This window comes from Cetorhinus maximus, unplaced genomic scaffold (genome assembly GCF_964194155.1).
Source record: "Cetorhinus maximus unplaced genomic scaffold, sCetMax3.hap1.1 HAP1_SCAFFOLD_385, whole genome shotgun sequence".
Classification (NCBI taxonomy): Eukaryota; Metazoa; Chordata; class Chondrichthyes; order Lamniformes; family Cetorhinidae; genus Cetorhinus; species Cetorhinus maximus.
In genome coordinates this window covers 209,299-221,740 of record NW_027596331.1, presented here as the reverse complement: position 1 = coordinate 221,740, position 12,442 = coordinate 209,299, and positions in this window count along the sequence as shown.

Genomic DNA, 12,442 nt, shown 5'->3' with positions numbered 1-12,442 from the left:
TCCCTTCACCCCACTCCACCCCCACTAGGGCTATCTGTACCTTGCTTGGCCTGCTTTCTACCCTTAAATTGCACATTCCTTAGATAATATCACCACCTTCAACACCTCTTTGTCCTTTTGTCCATGACATCTTTTGGCTATCTCCACCTATCACTGGCCCTTATCCCTTATCTACCACTGGCCCTTGTCTCCTCCCCCCCCTCCCCCCCCCCCCCCCCCTTAAACCAGCTTATATTTCACCTCTTTTCTACTTTTACTTAGATCTGTTGAAGAGTCATACGGACTCGAAACGTTAACTGTGTTGCTCTCCGCAGATGCTGCCAGACCTGGTAAGCTTTTCCAGGTATTTTTATTTTTGTCACTGGTGAAGCTTTTGCTTACTATTGAATAATATGCTAACTCGGACACTGCTTTTGCAAGCCTGCTGGCCGGCAATATGGAATGAAGATCAAACTATCGTTCTTACAGAGAGGGAAAGTTATATAATTTTCGGAGGTGTGATTATTATTCTGTTCAGTTCCTTGTAGATAAATCCTACCTGTGACAACGCTGCCTGCAGTAGCCCCGCCCACAGCTTCCTTTTGCTGTTCTCTCTTTGACCTGCCTTGCCTGCCCTGTTTATTGTAGAGATTGTTGCCGCTTTTTCCAGTTTGACATTGGTTGGATGGACAGTGAGAGGGCGATCTCTATTTCTTCCCTGACATAGGATTTCACAGACTGCAAAGTTACAGACCCAGGGAAAATCACGTGGAACTATCTCAGGCCACTCATTATATCGCCTCTCAGTAAGTATATGCTTCCCAGTAAAAATTCATTCTGCCCCTGGCTGCCGTATCTCAAACATCGTTAACAGCAAAGCGCTTGTTATGATAATGTAGGATAAATATTGTCATTATCTATGTCAGAATGGAGTCATAAAGATTCAGTGGAACAGTCAGTACCTGAAATGACGGTTAAACAGGAAGGAAATGTCACCATAAACTGCACGTTGAAAACAAGCGGCCCCAGCCCTCATCTGTTCTGGTACAGTCAGCAGCCCGGGCAGCATCCACAGTTTGTGTTTTATCCCTATGGAGGGATAGCAAAGCGAACCCAGACTTTACAGAGAGATTCTCTTCGACGTTTAGTAAAGCTGCCGAAATTACTGAGTTAATGATTATCAAAGCCCTGTTCTCCGACACCGCCGTGTATTTCTGTGCCATGGAGCCCACAATGCTGCAGTGATATAGCGGATACTGTACAAAAACTCACGCTGAGAGTTCCAGTAAGAGGCAGTATTAAAACAGAAGCAACAATTCAGCCGTCACCGTAAGATTAACATGGTTTTATTTATACTGCAATGAAACACAACACCCAACAAGAACAGGTGAGGTCCACTTGTAAAATTGTATCAACTGCTCACATTTATAATGAAAATAAACTTTACAGATGCACCTGTGGAACCTTAACTGACCTCCTGCCTTTCGATGTATTTTTTTCCCTGTTCATTCCGTCTCGTTGCCTGTCTTCATTTTTTCATCCATAATCCTTTCACTTTCCTTGTTACAGTCTGTAGTTTAATGATATCAATCCTTTGCTTCTGTTCTGAATATTAAGCCAGGACCGCTCAAACTGCACATCCTAGAAATAGGAACTGTCACATAGGTCGGCGATTAAACGCTTTACCTCTTACAACCTGATCAGAGGCGCCTGAATATTTCTCAGATAAAAACAAAAAAATGCGAATGCTGGAAATCCAAAAAAAAAACAAAAATACCTGGAAAAACTCAGCAGGTCTGGCAGCATCTGTGGAGAGGAGCACAGTTAACGTTTCGAGTCCGCATGACTCTTCAACAGAACGTTCTGTACATACTAGCACCGAAACAGCATCAAAAGGCAATGTGTGAGGGGTGGCGATGACGTAGTGGCACTTCCCCTGGACTAGTACTCCAGCGATCGAGAGTAGTTCTCTCGAAACCTGGGTTCACAGTCCCACGATAGCAGATGGTAGAATTTGAATTTAATAAAAAATCTGCCATTGAAATTCTAATGATGATCATGAAGCCATTGTCGATTGCTGTATAACCAAACGCTAATGCCCTTTTGAGAAGGAAATCGGAACCAACGTGAGTTTAGGTATCTGATCAGATGCCTTGTTCCAACAAACTCTTAATACCGTGCAGTTTGTGAATGATTTTTCTTTTTTTCGCAGCCGCTCAGTGTGAGGATCAGCGCTCCCACCCTGAGCAGGTGATGTGTCGGGAAAGGGAACGGGAACGGGTTGAACTGGACTGTCGGCTTTCTGTTGGTACAAGCCGTACAGTAGCCTTGTGAAGACAAGCACTGACAGGGGCTCCTGCCTTGATCGGATCCATACACTAGAGGAATATGAACAGAGGACGCTACACACTGTCCGTTGACCGAGCAAAGAATTCCAATACCATCTCTATAGATGGCACCGCGGCCCAGGACGCCGGAATGCATTACTGTGCGATGGGGACACAATGAGACAAAGAGCGGATCCGGCTGTACAATACCTTGTTTGTTGTCGTGTTTCACCCTCTTTTCTCAAACCAAGAACTTTTAAAACTCCGCTGCTTTCAGAAATTTTACTCTTTCCTTTTTGAAGCTTCAGTCTGGATGAAGTTGCAACATCCTCTCGCTGTTACTGCAGACACAGAATATCGAAATATTTTAAATAAAATGTTCTCTGTTTGGTTCTACAACACATCAAATAAAGGGATGGGCAGAAAAAGAGTTCTGATTCTCATATACCTAGAAAGATCCATATGCGAAAGAAAGGAAAATAAGCATGAAGAGAAAGAGATAGATAGAGAGATCGATATGGTTATTATTCCTATAACCACGAGCATTTTATTTGATTCTCCTTTTATAAACTGTTCTGTCAATTTTTTTGTTTGTTTCGACAGCCATTTCTTGTCACTCGGAGGCATTTCAGGTATTGTTTTACCCAAGGACTGCAGGTCAAACCATTTCGCTTCACCACGTTGCCACTTTCGCTGCAAATGACTTTGTTTTCTGGTACAGGCAATTCTCCAATCAAGCTCCCGAGTATCTCGTCTCCACTCTCAGAAATGAAAGAGTTCGGGTAAGGTTTGCAGCATCTGTGAACGGTGAGAAGGGATCCACCACTCTCACTGTTAACATGTTTCGGCTGTCTGTCGCTGGCATGTGTTACAGTGCAGTGAAACACGGTAAAACAAAAATGCGTGGGGCCTATACTGTGACTGAATCGACATGGGGACTGAGAAGACAACAAGCCCATGGGCTCCAGGATGAAAGCAACACTGCTAAAATCAGTAAAGAGAAGTGTAAATCGCTTCATCCGTGCAATTTAACATAATAACACAGCACTTTAATATTTATAATTATAGAACATGAAGATTAACGTTCAATGGAAATATATACATCATTCAATATCCTTATTTGATTATTAGCGCCTTATCAAGCCTTCCATTATTACAAAGGAACAATCCAACTTCATCAGTTTTGGCTTTATGAATTTATGAAGGTGAATTTCATCTATCTGTGCAAATGAGCGCTTACCATGTTAATGATGGAGGTTTGTCAGAAAACTAAGACAAATAATCTCGGAATTAGTTTTCACTAGTAAAAGCAAAACAATGAAAAATACAGCAGTTATGCTAATAATTAAATCGAAGGCATAGAAACCTTAATAATCTGGCAATAATTATCCAGCAATGTCATGCAGCAATATTCGAGAATAGATTGAGAATCGCTGTTACACAGACAGGATTCCACTAGATGGCGCTGAAAGACGTTATCTTTGGCAAAACTCACAAAGCCGTCAGTTCCCCACTGTCACAGGTGACAGTTGCGGAAATACCTTGGCGTCGTGACAGTTCACCGCAAACGATTGCGCATTTTGGGCAAGAGCCTTTATGTGGATTACTGCTGTCAAAGCACAGAACGAGGTATGCCGGAGCAAAGGCAGTGTCCCTGTCCACTTGGTCAGAATTGCCCGGTTCAAGTCCCATTTCAGGACTTGTTAGCCACCGAGTGTGCGTTCATAACGCGGCCAAGCTGGTTAATTATCAGCTTGTAAATCCTTTCAATACGCCTGATGGCAGGCAGTAAGAACAGGAGAGTTTCCAGGTTACCCATACTGCAGAAGGCAACATTAAACCACCGCAGTACTTTACCAAGCATAATCATGGACAAATTCAATGCAAGTTCATGGTTGTCAATGCCGTCTTACTGCATGGTATGTGGAGGAGAATGACACAGGAGATCAAGAGAGTGAACTCGCTAAGTCATTGTATTTCGTGGCCCGTTATCACAGGGTGGCCTGTTTAAGGATGGTAGCATAATTTTTTCATCTATATTCCTCAATGCGGCAAAAACAGAGAGGGAAAGACATGTTGTTACCAAATGTCCGGTTGCTGTTTGCCACAAGTTCAAAGCATCCGGAAAACACCTGGATCCATAAATTCCTTTAATCCAGGGTCAGAGTGACAACCCATTCTAGCAGTGAAGTAAACATCTCCACTGCCCTCTGTGGAAATAATGTTTCTAACATCACAACAGTGACTTCACTGAAAACGTACTGGCTGAAGTTGGAAACGCTTCCGGACGTCCTGAGTCAGGAAAAGCGCAACATCAGGAAAAGTCTTTCTTTCTCTTGTCGAGCGATGTTTCAATCCAGGGGTTAAATTTATTGTCTGCTTGTTTCCACGTAGACCAGTAATGTTTGATTTAGTTGCTTTTCTTCATTTCAACCTGTCCTCCTTCCTGGATTGTATTGATGAGCGGTCAACACATCCTGGGGTTTCCCAGATTTGGTCTCCAGTCTGTTCAGAGATATTTTCTGCTCAACAGGACACCGGCAGTCTGTCGGGAAATACAGTCCGGGCATTTACTGAGGTGAGCCTGATGGAAACTGACATCCTGTTCAGGGAGAGGAGGTGGTAGAAACACCGAGAGGCCGATGCCACTCTGCTTGTGAATAATCAGGCTGATCACCTCTATAAAACTTTGCACTCATCAACCTGCATGTGCACATATACATTATATATTAACTATCATAAAAATACAGGTGTCTTAGAATTAACAGCACAAGAGCTAATTTGAAACCATTGTTTATCAGATGAGGCTCCGGTATTAGCCCTACCGCCTCTGAATCAGGAGATTCAAGCTTCCAATCCCTTTTCAGAGACTTGAGGCCCAGGGCCAATGCTGATACCCCAGTGCAGCCCTTAGGGAATGGTGCACCGTCAGAGGGGTCAGCTTTTAAATCGACTGTGCAGGATGCCTCCGGCTCCTCTTTGGAAGAAGAAGGAAATTGTTCTGGACAATATCTATCCATCAATCACCGTCACCGGAATGTGTTGGCCATTGAAATATTACTGTTTGTAGGATCATGCTGGGTCCAACTGGCGCTGAGCTTTCAGCATTGCATTATAACAGTGACGGTGAGACACTTTGGGGCATCAAGAAACTGACTGCTAGAATAAATTTTAATAATATACGTATTACGAATGAACTATATTACAGAATTAAAAGTACGAGACATCGGAAATTCATGAATCAGGTCAGACTCACCCCTGATCATATTGTTTGCCTACTGCACGGTTATGTTGAGAGAGACTCTCTGGCAGTTTTTGTGCAGGTTCAGCCCAGCTCTGTATCTCTGTGGGTCTCAGTGCGCAGTAATACACCGCGGAGTCTCTCAGTTCAGTTTTAGATACTTTCAGCGGGACCGTGCGATTCACAACATTAAACTCCGCTGAAAAACGATCTCCCGGGAATCTTCCTGTGTCCTCGCTGAATTTGTTCCTCTGCAGCAGATACTCCATGGATCCGCTGGGATACTGACGGTACCAGAACAGATCCGGGTTGTTGGATGTAGCTGTAAAATTACAGAGCAACTGAACATTGTGTCCTTCACTCACTGTGACTGCGGCGGGTGTCTGTGAAACGGAGTCTCCTCCACAATGTCCTGTAAGAGCCCAGAGAGATATTCAATTACACAATGTCATTTCACTACGTCTCCCCCAGAATCGCCCCCTTACCCTGAACAATAACCTGAGAAATGAATCAGGCAACTAAACACTTGTAGATTTCCCGCAGCTCAGGGGCTGTATCGGGAAGCTGTTTGGACCAATTAAATAAACCTCCCTTTAACGGACATTTCGCCGTCGTTTCCTGTAATTTGGAGGGCAAACGGGAAACCGTCCATGGGTTAAAAACTCGAGTGTTTGTCAAAGCCCGTGTTGGGGCAAAGCGGATACGGATGATTTCCTCACCTGGGATCAATCCATTGCTACCTTTGTGTTAAGAGAACTGCCCGAGTAAACGTAATGTTTGGTAAAGATGCGAAACACAGAGATGTGGAACTTGTGAACCTACCGGTTAAAACGGCTGCAGCTGTGAGGGATAAATACAAAGTAACAGGAGACATGTTTGCAGAGAGCTTGGGCGGATTTGAGCAGGAGGGGCTGAAACTGAAATTGTTTTATTCAAGAATTCGCAAGGGATTGAGTAACATTCGCGGTTCTGCTCATTGGTTTATTCCTGGCAGCGTCACCCGCTGACATCCAATCAGCTTAAAACTCCTTTGTTTTCAATTAAACCTATGATCTCACAACCCCTGGGATCTCCAATCCTTCGGCGCGGAGAGAAACGGAGAAAGTGAATTTGCTCAGCTCACATCTGGGTACTGGACGATGGTTAAACCTAGTGTTGGCCCTTTATCAGGTTCAATCTGTGAGGCAGGGACCGAGATGGAAAACTGTTAATATTGTTCTGGTAGGGAAGCCAATTAAAGGAGCTGCTCTCTGAGTGTGAAAACACGCTGCAGCCGATACAGACGGCCAGTGGGCCCCGAGGGATTTAAATTACGCCTCATTTGAAATGAATTAAATGGTGAAAGGGAGGGTATTGGCTGTTTGATCGATTTTAGCAGGGTGGGAGTGTGCGGACAACGTATCTGCTCAGCAACGTAGGAGAGTTGATCATTAGAAATATTCAAAGGATGCTTATATTAAAAATAAACGTGTTCACAGCAATTTATTAGCGAATCAACTGAACCACAGACATTCATTGGTTGTTGATTTCTGAATTGAAAATTAAGTAATTAAATAAACACGTCAAGCCTCTTTTGACAGCACCTTCCATACCCGTAATCTCTCACATGTAGATGGACAAGGTCAACTGAAAAATGAGAACACCACCACCTGGAAGTCCTTCTCCAAGACATTCACCATCCAGACTTGGAAACATATCTCCGTCGCTTCACTTTCGCTGAGTCAAAATCCTGGAACTCCCTTCCTAACAGCACTGTGGGTGTACGTAAACCACATGGACTGCAGCGGTTCAAGAAGGCAGCTCACCAACATCGTCCCAAGGGCAATGAATGCTGGCTAATAAATAAATAAATAAGAATAAAAACTCAATCTGTAATCCGTCCCGACCATCAAACCAACAGCTGAACATCTTCCTCCTGCCATCTGGTAGCGAGTGCTTGTAAACTTTATGAAACGAATTCAGAGAAAGTCGGGGAATCAGTGTAATGTGCGCCAATTAAATACATGTATGGCTGATATCGTAATTTACCAGAAGCAAATGGAAGATTTTCGAAATAATTGTTTAGTCCTGGTCTTCACAAGTGATCCGCGTTATAACTGGTGTTGGCAAGAACAACCACTGTCGTATGAAGTGTCGGCCGTTTCTGTGCGAGGATTGAGCTGTGATTATCACTTTGAGTCCCAATGAGCAGTAATAACATAGAAACATAGAAACTAGGAGCAGGAGTAGGCCTTTCGGCCCTTCGAGCCTGCTCCGTCATTCATTATGATTATGGCTGATCATCTAAATCGATAGCCTGCTCCTGCTTTCTCCCCATACCCTTTGATCACTTTCGCCCAAGAGCTATATCTAACTCCTTCTTGAAAACATACAATGTTTTGGTCTCGACTACTTTCTGTGGTAACGAATTCCACAGGCTCACCACTCTCTTGGTGAAGAAATTTCTCCTCATCTCAGTCCTAAATAGTCTACCCCATATCCTCAGTCTGTGACCCCTGGTTCTGGACTCCCCCACTATTGGGAACATCATTCCTGCATCTACCCTTAGTCCTGTTAGAATGAGATCCCCCCTGATTTTTCTGAACTCCAACGAATATAATCCTAATCGACTCAATCTTTATTCATATGTCAGTCCTGCCATCCCTGGAATCAGTCGGATAAACCTTCGCTGCACTCCCTCCATAGCAAGTACATCCTTCCTCAGATAAGGAGATCAAAACTGCACACAATATTCCAGGAATGGTCTTACCAAGGCCCTGTACAACTGCACACAGACATCCCTGTTCCTGTGCTCGAATCCTCTGGCTATGAAGGCCAACATACCATTTGCCTTCGTTACTGCCTGCTGCACCTGCATGCTTACCTTCAGCGACTGATGTACGAGGACACCCAGGCCTCGTTGCACATTGCCCCTCTCTCAATTTATAACCAGTCAGATAATAATCTGCCTTCCTGTTTTTGTTACCAAAATGGATAACCTCACATTTATCCACATTATAGTGCATCTGCCAAGCATTTGCCCACTTACTCAGCTTCTCCAAATCACACTGAAGAATCTCTGCATCCCCCTCACAGCTCACCCTCCCACCCAGCTTTGTGTCATCTGCGAATTTGGAGATATTACATTTAATTCCCTCATCTAAATCATTAATAGATATTGTGAATAACTGGGGTCCCCGCAACGATCCCTGCGGTACCCCATTAGTCACTGCCTGCCATGCGGAAAAAGACACATTTATTCCTGCTCTTTGTTTCCTGTCTGCCAACCCGTTTTATATCCATCTCAATACACTACCCTTAATCCCATGCGCTTTAATTTTACATGCCAATCTCTTATTTGGGACTTTGTCGAAAACCTTCTGAAAGTTCAAATAAACCACATCCACTGGCTCCCCCTCTTCAACTCTACTAGTTACATCCTCGAAAACTTCCAGTAGATTTGTCAAGCATAATTTCCCTTTAATAAATCCATGCTGACTCTTCCCGATTCTTCCACTGTTTTCAATGTGCTCAGCTATTAAATCTTTTATGATGGACTCTAGGATTTTCCCCACTACCGATGTCAGACTGTCTGGTCTATAATTCCCTGTTTTCTCTCTGCCTCCCTTTTTAAATAGTGGGGTTAGATTAGTTACCCTCCAATCTGTAGGAACTGTTCCAGAGTCTATAGAATCTCGGAAGATGATCACCGCTTCTCCTTCTGTCTTAACACTGGCCAGGTGACAGAATCTCCATGACTCAGATCTACACACAGAAAATGAAGAATGTGTGAAATAAAATCCCAGCTGGAATTGAAGCCGACTAGTCACCTAACCAGTTAAATGAAATATCTGGGGGCACATTGGGGGAGGGAGTTGAGGCATCGCCGAATTATTGAGAAACAATTTGCGGCATGGCCTCCCTCATTGCAATAGGAAGTGAATAGTGTCCGAAATGTCAATGCAAAATTCTGCAGGGCCTACAGCAGCTTTAGAGAGAGAAACAGTCAAAGTTTTATTCGGTTTGGTTTATCAGAACTGGAAAATATAGGTACAAATAGAACGGATTTTAAGCAAGTACAAATGCAGGCTAAGGCGGAAGCGCACAAGTAGCAAAGTGATAGGGTGCAAAGCAGGAGAGGTTAAATGACAAGGGGGACGGTGTCCCAGGAGAAGAGCTGTGGGATGGTACAAGCAAATACACAAATGGTAGTCCTGGTGAAGGTGTAATTAGGAAATCCGATTCATCAGCAAACGCTAACGGCAAAAATGCAAAGATGAAGCATACAAAGGAAAAAAAAAAACAGTGCGCGGAGGTTAGGCTTGGAGATTGTCGAAAGGAATCTGGAATTCGGAAAGCTAAAAAATACTGGAAGCTATGCCTTGCAGTACCACGTCACCGCCACTAGAGGACACAGAGCGTCTACATCTGCTCAGTGTTGGGGCGAATTCCAGACTCCAGATTCCAGATTCAGACTGTTAATAGCTTCCTCTCACCCTCCTCTTCCTCCTAACCCTTGTGTCCTCATGGGAGGTTGTGTCTCCAACGGAATCACCACCCTAATCTGTCTCCGAGAGTATTCACCCCTCACCCCTGGGCAATGGGCAGGAACGTATTCCATCAAAAGAGCCCTCTGAATCACAGGAGAGTTCTCCTCATGAAAAGTTCCAAAAGGTTACTCTGTCCACTCAAATGAGCAATCCCAGCAGTCAATAGAGTTTGAGCGACAAAGCTGCGACTCTGAACTCAGCTGCAGTTTTAAAACCCGCACCAACAAGCTTTCTCTTAAAAAAAACGGAATTCCCTCCTGTCGTAAATCATGCCCTGAGCCGTCTGGCCATATTATTGCAGTGATATGGGGAGTTGATTAGCTGATTTTCCTTTCAAATTGGTATTTAAATAACGCAGACGGGTTCCAGACTTTTTGACACGCATGTCAGGAAAATAAATAATGTTTTTGGAATTTATTGTAAAATAGTGGTATCTGTGGCTATATGTGTACGTGTTTGTGTGTGTGCGAGACTTAATTGGATCAAAGGCAGCTGGTCTGAAGGCGTTGATGTATTAGAGCAAGGTTTGAAATGTTAAGTAGGTAAACATGAGGGAAGCTTAGAATGGAAGGTGTAAATGGACATTTGCATTTTTATATAAGTTATATTAGCTTATTTTCTAAAGGGGGAGTGAAATATTAGACCTAGCCAGGTGAAGTTCAATTACTGGTAAAATTGGTACTATGATAATATTTTATGATCAGGGAGGTAAAGTCCAAAGGCATAGAGGAACAATGGGAATTTGAATTCAAAGTGGAAATATGTATAAAAGAGATAACAAGGATAGTAACGAAAGACAGAAAAGTAAGAAGCAAAAGTGGAAGGCAGAAAAAGCAAAGGCGAAAACAAATGGGGTCGGAGTACAAAATAAAGCTAAGATGACTAACTGGGTTAAAAAGACAAGTTTAAAGGAATTGTATCTTAATGCGTGGAACATCCGTAATAAGATAGATAAATTAACAATACAAATAGATATAAATAGTTATGATATAGTTGCAATTACGGAGACATGGCTGCAGGGTGACCAAGGATGGGAACTGAACATCCAGGGTCATTCAATATTTAGGAAGGATGAACCCTCATGCGCCATTCAATAAGATCATGGCTGACCTTCTTGTGTTTCGATTCCCACATCCCCATTGTTAGGGGGAACACAGTAAGAATTTATTGAAAGAGAATTACTTAAAATCTCCAGGCAGCCAGTTCTATGCCAACAATGCACATTAACAGTTAAAGGTCACGAGATGAACCTTGCACAGCCTTAGGGCCTGCAAACAACAGAAAGGCCTTGAACTACCGGACTGGAGTCAGAGAATAACAACAAGATAGATTAAGTGTGCTCTTAAGGAAAGGACGGATCGGGGAAAGGTCTCCACAACGTGAAAAAGGATGTATGTTATATGTTGAAAAGATTGGAATTAAAATAATGTTCCTGTATGTGATCAGTTGGGGAAAAAATAAGCTGTATGGTCTTAATTTGGCAGAGTGCTACCTCAAGCTGCTTGAGCTGGTTCTCTCCTTGCAATTTCTCGAATAAACGATCGTAACCTGCACCGAAGACTCCTGTGATTCCTTTGTCAAAGCTACCACAACACAATCTATTCCCGATAACCTTTGATTCCCTTGCCTAACAAGAATCTATCTACCCTTGCCTTAAAAATATTCGATGACCCTGCCTCCACCACCTTTTGAGGCAGAGAATTCCAAAGTCGCACAACCCTCTGAGAGAAAAATATTCTGCTCAGCTCTCTCCTAAAAGGGCGACCCATATATTTAAAACAATGATCCCTATTTCTCGACTCACCCACAAGGGGAAAGATCCTTTCGACGTTCAACTAGTCAAGCCCGTTCAGGATCTTGTATACTTCAATCAAATCACCCTTAAACTCAAGTGGAAAGAAGGCCACTCTGTCCAACCTTTCCTCATAAGACAACCCGCTCATTCCAGGTATCAATCTAGTAAACCTCCTCTCAACCGACTCCAATGCATTTATATCTTTGCTTAAATAAGGAGACCAAAACTGCACAGAGTATTCGAAGTCTCACCAATACCCTATATAACTGAAGCTTAACATCCATACTTTTATGTTCAATCCCTCTCGTAATGAAGGATAGCATTCCATTAGCCTTCTTAATTACTTGCTGTACCTGCATACTAACTTTTTGTGACCCATACACTCGGACATCTAGATCCCTCTGCACCTCAGAATTATGCAGCTGTTCTCCTTTTAAGGAACACTCCTGCTTTTTGTTCTTCCTGTCAAAGTGCACAACTTTAAATTATCCCATTTTAAACTCCATTTGCGAGACCTTGTACATTTTAGCTCAGGCGAAGAAAAGCAGTGGAGTAGAAAAAAAAAAATTCA